The 9,042-nt window shown below is 45.4% G+C and overlaps 1 protein-coding gene across 1 annotated transcript in view; it reads right to left on the bottom strand.

Moving 5' to 3' along the window:
* The window catches only part of LOC111863691 (netrin-3), a 425,919-nt gene that overhangs the window by 321,591 nt on the left and 95,286 nt on the right, over positions 1-9,042 (bottom strand). The gene's annotated exons all lie outside the window — the stretch shown is intronic.

The raw sequence follows: 9,042 nt of genomic DNA on the forward strand, positions 1-9,042 counted from the left end.
TATAATAAATATTATATTGGTTTTTTTTTTCCGTTGGTTAACACGGTAGTTATTTTACTGGTTGTTATGCAGTGCAGTACTATCTCAAACTGCCGACACAACTGTTAAGTTGTGGTCTGTTCTCCTACCTCAACTGCTATCACTTGCTCTACGACAGGATGGCAGTGTAGGTTGCGTCAATCAACCTGGAACCCTACACCCGCTTAGATGGACAGCATGGGCTGGGGGTTCCTTCAAGGAGGAGGTTTAGGGTTTGTGGTCAAGTCTTAACTCCACATATCGCTATCGGTAGAGTTTCCGGATGTCCGGTGGATGGGGTTCTAGATAATAATCTTGTAACAATGGGGATCCGCTATCGCCTAAGATTACTTGCACTATCTACATACTCATTTGGGGTTGAGCTAAGTTACATATGCGTTACGTTGCTTGACGTCACAGCACCCGCAATGCATAGCAACGGCCTGTCCGCGAACACAGAAAACGCTGTGTAAGATTTGAGGCTTTCACGGCGGTGACTATGAAGAAAGCAGTCTTCTGGGATTTGGNACTTCACAGAAAACGCTGTTCCTGTACTGTTGGCCGCGTGTGTGTTGCGGGGGTTGTCTAGCAACAGACTCAGTGCCTAACAACGGGTCTACACGCCACAACGCCCTACTTATCTAGTCTCAGGTTGGTGAGCTGTGAGTATCTCTCTGGTCGTCAATAATATGACGCGGATTGGTTGCAGAAGACCGCGACGAAGAAGAAGTGATACAATCTGTCTCCCATGCCGTTTGCGACATGATAGTTACGGTGTCGGTAGGCTATCGGACATAACCTTCCCTAGCAACTGGCATAATGTTTTGATATCAGAATGCCCATAGCCACCGACCTAAGTAATAAACAATGGAAGGCCTCTGCGGTTCAGCATTTCTTCAGTCTGTCAATAAACTGTAAGAATTTCTACACCTGTCGCAACTGCTGGTTCAGCGTTTCCAAGTGAGATTTGCCAATCGTTGGGCAAGCTGTGTTTGTTAACCAACCTTCCTAGCTACGATAGTTCGACGGGGAGTCTTAGAGCGCCGAGTTTCAAATGTCTCTCGGTAAAGCCATAGGCGCATAACACTAATAATTTCATTATAAACACTACAATGTTAAGAGGCATGTGAGAACACAATCCATTACGGTATAAAATATTGTCACGTAGGGTGCCTATAAACGGGGTTTGGATTGGTGAATGGATTTATGGACCACTTATACACACGACTCGGAACTACAAGCACTTACAGCACCACCACTAATCTCAACAATTCGCAAATCACCAAAGCACCGGCTAAGCCTTTTTCAGCCTGCTGTATCTTTACCAGACGTTCCCTGGCAGCGGCTTCTAACAGTGGAGATTCTTCAGCTTCATGTGCTCAAGTAATCTCTTCACAGACTCCGGTACAGAATTAAGTTGGTCGCCCCAGTTGTCTTCAAGATAATTCCTCGACACGGACCACGCAGAAACACAGTTTCCAACAGTACTTCCATTGCTGCTCGTCGACTCGTTGCTGGGGGAAGATGTTTACCGAGCCGTTGCCCAGAAACTGCCCTGGTATATCCGCCCCTCTCTCGGTCTTGCATGGAAACGGTTCTAGACGCTAAGATATAGTATATAGTACATATAACATACCCGGTGGATATAGTCGGTTTACATAAAAATGAGCTATATGATATAATAATTTAATTAAAAACCAGACCTGAAGATGACACACATGTGTCGAAACATGTCAACGTAGTCAGAAACTTCATCTGCTGGTAATAGTGTTGTCTTGACAGAAATACAATAAATGTTGCCTGTAGCTAAGAAACAGAGTCATAAAAAGGAAACGTCGATTTCAAAGAATACGATAACAATTCGGGGAACCTACAGAACGATCCCGGAATCCCGCAATTCGGAGTTCGATTCCTGACCGAGGCAAGATACTCTTCTTCACAGCATGAAGACAGGATCTGGGAACCATCCAGCCTCCAACCAAGAGGATACAGGTTTCTTTTGCCCGTGGTAAAGCGACCAGGGAGTGAAGCTGTTACTCATCGCCATCTCGTGCCGAGCTTAAGAACGATGGCGCCATGTCTCCACTCCCTCCATATTTGTTCAAGGCTTGATGCTTAATTTGAGCACCGGAACCTTACCGCATATAAATACTCTTATCTACATCTCAAACTTGACTCTAATCTCGTTATGCCTTATGAGATATTTCAATTAAAATGTTGTGCGTAGGTCTGACTCTCGAATTTCTATTTCCGTGACGTCACCCCACGTCAACCGCCCGCTCCTGTGCTCAGTTTACTCGGAATGTTAACTGGGGAACTTAATGACAGTTAGGCCTACGGCAATGTTGAAAAGTCACGAGATATGGTCAAGATTTTCTCACGTACCAAATACTCCCGTTGCTCCACCCAACACTTCAGAACGTACGAAGTAACTTTCTACCACTTCTAACCGTGGCCTGTTTTACAAAGAAGATATTATGCTCCCAAAGAAATCGTATTTATCCTTAATACAGTTTTTATTAAGTATCTGAGATAGCTCACTCGGTATAGCGTCGAACTATGAATTGGGCGGCCAGGGTTCAATTCTTGACAGAGGCAAGAAGCTTTTCTCTACTCCACAGTGTCTAGAACGTTTCTGGGGCCCATCCAACGTCCTATCGAAAGGAAACCGGCTTGGGGGTCTTTCCCCAGGGGCAAAATGATCTTGTTATGAAAGTAAACACTCACTTCTATCTAATGCCGAGGTCAACAATGGTGGAGCTATTCCTCCACTACCACATACCTCTTCATGGTGTGATGCTTAGCATTAAAATTTTATTTCAAAGATGATGGTGAACTTGCAACGATTTATCTAAAAATTGTTTCAAATTGTAATGGAATTGAGACTATTTTGAATTTTCTCTTCTATTTTGTGATGTTCAGGAGAAAGACCGGACAAGTTGAAACAGAAGTACAGCTCTTGTTTTCTTATTGTGTTCAAGTTTCGGGCATGGCACCGGCTCAACTGACTTGAGGCCTTCAACAGGTTCCCTCAGATCCCCGTTCGAATACGGAATACCAACAGAAGTGACATCCGGTTCGTTAGAACCCCCCCCCCACAAACTACTCACGTTTCATTCGACCCTCAGCCTCCGTATTTGAACCCAGTGTCGTAAAGTGAAACAAGGTAAAGTAGCTTCATCTCATGGAGGAATGCGGAGGGTCGAAGATACTTAAACACGGGAAAATTTTACCAATTTGGTGTTAAAGTTCTCAATGTATTCAAATTTATAACTGTAATACTTAGCAGGTCATGTAGCACGAATGGGGGAGACGAGGAATGTGTATAGGAGAGTGGTGGGAAAGCTAGAAGGAAAGAGACCACAGGGAAGACCAAGGCGTAGGTGGGTGTACAATATTAGAATGGATCTTAGAGAGATAGCATGGGATGGTATGGATTGGATAGATCTGGCTCAGGATAGGGACCAGTGAAGGGCTCTTGTGAACACGGTGATGAACCTTCGGGTTCCATAAAATGCTGGGAAATTCTTGAGTAGTTGCAGAATTGGCGGCTCCTCCAGGAGGGCTCAGCTCCAAGAGTAAGTAAGTTAGTACTACATAACCTGAGAAACCGGAGCAGCGTAGTCGGTACCCCGCCCTTCAGGTTATGTATGTCTGTATGAGGGGCAGGCCTTCGCGGTCCTTGTACCGCGACCTGCAGTGGTCTATTGCGTTTTTCCTCAGGTTAAATATTACAGATATCAGACAGACACAGATACAGATACAGACTGGCTACCGGCTGGACGACTGAGGGGTCGGAGTTCGAGTTCCGGCAAGGTCAAGAATTTTCTCTTCTCCAAATCGTCCAGAACGGCTCTGAGGCCCACCCAGTCTCCTATTCAATTGATACCAGGGGCTCTTTCCCCGGAGGTAAAACGGCAGAGACGTGAAGTTGACCATTCACCTCCAGCTAGTGCCGAGGTCAAGAAAATGTGGATACATACATCCACTCCCCCATACGCCTTCATGGCGTTGAGCACAGGGAAAGCTTTACTTTCTTTATACTTAACCTACAGCACGCAACTTAAGGCAAAGGAAAGAGGTGAAGTTACTATCATGACTAAACTCTAGGCCTCGGCAATATAGTTCCAGAGACTGATGACCTCGGCGCCAGACGAGTGGTCCAGACGTTCTCTCCAGTAAGAGAGTCTCCGTTCTGACTAGTGAAAGACTGGATATGCTCTGAAGCTATACCCGGAAACAGAACATAGATTTCAGACATCTATGTAGGGCTCTACAGCCCTTGTGAACTTTGGCCGCATTTTTACTTTGTTGATCCTATACACGGTCGGTAGGACTCTTTGGAAGGGGATCAGCCCCTTCTCAAGACCTCTACCTACACACAGAATAACACAAACACATAATAAACGCACACAAACTTCCAGGCCTCGAATGGGATTCGAACCCACGATCCCAGTTTGAACGGGCGTAGACGCTTCGTGCCTTAGAATGAGGGCACACCAAGGAAACTGGCAACCGCAACGCAACCGCAATTTCCGAGAATTGTTATCAGCCCGAGTTGAACACAATTTACTAAGTGAAGCAGCGCAAATTGAGGAAACGGCAACGCAGTTGCATCTGGCTGAAGTTGGCGGCAAGTAACATGTGCCATAAGTGTGACTGAAGTTGGCGGCAAGAAACACGTGCCATGCATCTGGCTGAAGTTGGCGGCAAGAAACACGTGCCATGCATCTGGCTGAAGTTTGCGGCAAGAAACACGTGCCATACATGTGACTGAAGTCGGCGGCAAGAAACACGTGCAATACATGTGACTGAAGTTGGCGGCAAGCAACATGTGCCATGCATCTGGCTGAAGCTGGCGGCAAGAAACACGTGCCATGCATCTGGCTGAAGTTGGCGGCAAGAAACACGTGCCATACATTTGAATGAAGTTGGCGGCAAGCAACATGTGCCATGCATCTGGCTGAAGTTGGCGGCAAGAAACACGTGCCATGCATCTGGCTGAAGTTGGCGGCAAGAAACACGTGCCATACATGTGACTGAAGTTGAGACCGGTGCCATGCACGTTACTGAAATTGTTGACAGAAGACCTTTGTCGTGCATCTGATTAAAATTGGCGGCAAGAGGCCTTTGCCACAAATCCGACAGTTCTTTCATCCGTGAATTTTAAAATATATATCATCTATTTCATTATATAATTCCTTTTGTGTAAGTCTAATCACTTGAAGATTAGGTAACAGAGTGCGTTCAGTTGCTGGGGCCTGTGCCTTTATTTCTGTATTTACTTATTTGGAGTCAAGCCTTCAGTTCATTGGTTCTCGGGTTGCTTTACAAAGTTGTTTCAGCTACTGCGGTTATGTAGTGATACATGAAATGGGAAAATCGCGAAGACGGAATATATTTTGGTGATGGTGTGTTCTTAAATGTACAAAGTAGTGGCACCACGAAGCGCCTTACACTTACAGCTGTAGAGCGTATTCGCGAACCCGCTGGGTGCGAGGTCATGCCTTCCACAGAGTTAGAACAGTGACGCTGGTTGCATCGCCTGGTAATAACACATCTACACTGTATTTGCAACATAGGTTGAAGAGAGACACATCGTGTTGTTGAACTTCGCTGGAAGAAGACGTTAAAAAGAAATTTCCATATGCATTCTGTTCTGGGCCGTTACTTGCTGCGACGTGGCAGAGCATTTCAAGTATCTCTGCTGGGTTAGATGACAGACATACAAATGGCTGTGGCCATGTTCCTCCACTGAACTAAGGTCACGTAAAGAAGTCCGGTGGATCGACCCCTCCACGCCCTCCTCGAGGTGGTACACTTCTTCCTCCAGGGAACTTCCTTATATTCCCCTCCAGGTTAAGAAAAGTAAAGTTGTCCCTGTGCTTAACTAATTAAGCACTACGCCATGAAGACGTAGAGGGGAGTGGATGTATAGATCCACGTTTTCTTGACCTCGGCAGTAGTTGGAGCTGAGTAATTAGCTTCACCTCCGGCGACAGGGCCCCGGTACCAACTGGATAGGATGCTGGATGGGCCCCAGAACCTGTCAGGACGACGTGTAGAAGAAAAAATTATAGCCCTTATCGAGGCTCGACTTCCTACCCCTTGGTCTACCCTACCGTTTGCAGTCGCTAACTGACAGAGCTACAAGGCTCCCTGCATGCCCTTTTAGGCTTCTAGTAATTCTGTTTGCACGAATGTTAGCAGTGATAACCTTTGCTACGGACAATCGTTTTGTGCTGACATAGGCCAGATGGGTCTGAAGAGAAGCACAACAGCAGGCGGACGGCGGGATGCCTCGAGCAACGACAATGATGGGTATTCTCTCCGCGTCTTCAGAATACGACTATCTCCTTCACATTGGTGATAAGAATGCCAGAAGAATCGTATTCTAACAGGTAAAGGAAAAGTTGTCCGTTGTCCTTGAGCTTAACTAACTAAGCTCTACGCCATGAAGACGTGTGAGGGAGTGGATCTATAGATCCACGTTTTCCTGACATCGGCACTAGTAGGAGGTGAGTGGTCAGCTACACGCCCGGGGGAAGTCTCTCCTGTACCCATTAAATAGGAGGTTGGGTGGACCCAAAGCCGGCCTGGACGAGATGTGGAAGTGAAAATTCTTAACCCTACCGGGACTCGAACTCCAACCACTTAGTCGTCCAGCCCGAATGGTATTCTAACTATCTCTGAAATCATCACCATCATCATCTGCAAGAGTTGAGCTCATTGTCCCGTTTCGTTCTCAAACACGAAGCCTCTTTGAGGACTGAGTAACTTTTCTCTCTTCAGTAGGGTGTAGCCTGTTGCAAAACTCCCTGTCTTGGAACACGAGGATTTTCTTCGGAATTCCCTTCCCCTAGACAGGTTGCCTCATGTGGCAAACGAGTCATGTCTACTCGACAGTGACTCTGGCAAGGGGCACTACAGGCGCTACCCACAGTGCCAGTGGGACCTGGAGCTCGAATAAGGCAGGGTCGCTACTCCCTGCAGTTGGACACTCTCTTGTGAGGGTTCCAACTTCACTCACTCGTGGAGCTGAGCCTTTCACAAGAAGCCATCAATTGTGCAGCTACTTTCCAGCATTTTATGGAACCCGAAAGTTTACTACCGTGTTCACAAGAGCCCCCACTGATCCCTGCCTTAAGTCAGATCAATCCAATCCATACCATCCCATCATATTTCTCTAAGTTTCACTTTAATATTGTTCACCCACCTGCGTCTTTGTCTTCCTAGTGGTCTCTTTCCTGCTGGCTTGAATTCCAACTTAAAAAAATACTGGCTTAATTTTTCCGCAGTGATGAGTTTTTTATATATAATGTGACATAACGGCTGAAAGCAGGAATGGTGAAGCCGGAGCAGACGTCCATTTCTGAGCAACGGCTCAGAAATCACCTTCCGCCTACAACGAACGAGTTGTTGCGAGATAGCACTTTGCTGGACACAAGATTCTCGTGACAACAAAGACAATAACAGGGGACAACTAACTGTTCGATTTGGTGACCTATATTCTGGCAGCGTGGCATTTATAAAAGGGAGTGCATTCGTGAATTCGAGATAGAGAATCAGAGAGATCAGTCCGAGATTCGTGAGACGCGTCGTTCAGAAGCAGTTCAATGTATGAGCTGTTATAATTAATTGTAATTATAAAGAAGTACAAATAAACCCAAACCGGTCACGGTAGCCGAGCGGTCTAAGGCAAGTACTGTCTTCGCTCGCTTGGAAACCGGGATCAGGGTTCGAATCCCACTCAGGGCATGGATGTTTCGTTTGTGTGTGTGTGCGTTTTTCTGTGTTTGTATACAGGTAGAGGCCTTGCGACGAGCTGATCACCCGCCCAAGGAGTCCTACCGAATGTGTAAGATCTAGAAAAACCGAAGTGAACGGAAAAGTTCATGGAGGTAGGCCTAGGCCCACTTGGGGCTGTAGTGCCAAGGGGGGAAAAAAACTAATAAACCCATACATCGAATCCAGAACCCATTATTATTAGTCACGCTAACCCCTTTCACGTGACTTTTTTGTCATGAAATGAGTGTTATATCTCTAACGCGATGGTATATATCTGGTATGGAACAGCGTGTGGCAGGTGAAGAACCAATTCTATTAGACATTCATACGCAGCAGAGCAGGAAACAGGCGGTTTCAGATGCTCCTTAACTAAAAGTAGAATTGTATATTTCGTGTTCTGTTTTTGTTGGCAAGCCCTTCGACGGGCTTAACGGATGACTGTATGAAGTTCCTTTTAAAAAATTCAGAATCTGTAAGTGGCTTGTGTTTTCCTTATGGAGGTACGAAGGAGGAATACTGGAGGGATGAAAGGGTTTTATACAACATTTCCACTGCTAAACCTAGCGAGTCTCACCTCCATCTAGTGCCGATGTCAAGAATAGTGCAGCTATACTTCAAATCCCCTACATCTTCATGGCACAGTGCTTAATTCATTAAGCACAGGGACAACTTTATCCTTTACCTTTTTGCCCAATTAGCCTTCTAAATCACAGCGGTTGTAAATGTCACATCTTTTAATATTATACATCTGCATCTTGTCCAATGTGAGTTTCGTATCATAATTTCCATTTACGTAAAAGCTCAAGGTTGGCAATTCTGTCTTTGTCATTACGTAGAACTCAGTATTATTGTAATTTTCGGTTGGTCTGCTAGATGGCAGCGAGGGATACCTATGCTTCAGTTTTTATTACAGCCGACCTTTACCAGAAACAAAGTTCCATAATAAATAGGGTACAAATTTAGTGAGATCGTGGTTTAATGTGTAAGGATGAATGGAAAGACTTATTGTTTTTTTTTTCGTTGTGGGTTATTATTTACAGCGACGATTTCAGTATCATGGTGTAGCGTGGTAGGCTGACTGATATATGTATGTATATATACTGAAATCGTCGCTGTAAATAATAACCCACAACGAAAAATAACATTAAGTCCTTCCATTGATCCTTACACATTAAACCACGATCTCACTAAATTTGTACGCTATTTATTATGGAACTTTGTTTCTGGTAAAGGTCG

This window comes from Cryptotermes secundus, unplaced genomic scaffold (genome assembly GCF_002891405.2).
Source record: "Cryptotermes secundus unplaced genomic scaffold, Csec_1.0 scaffold369, whole genome shotgun sequence".
Classification (NCBI taxonomy): Eukaryota; Metazoa; Arthropoda; class Insecta; order Blattodea; family Kalotermitidae; genus Cryptotermes; species Cryptotermes secundus.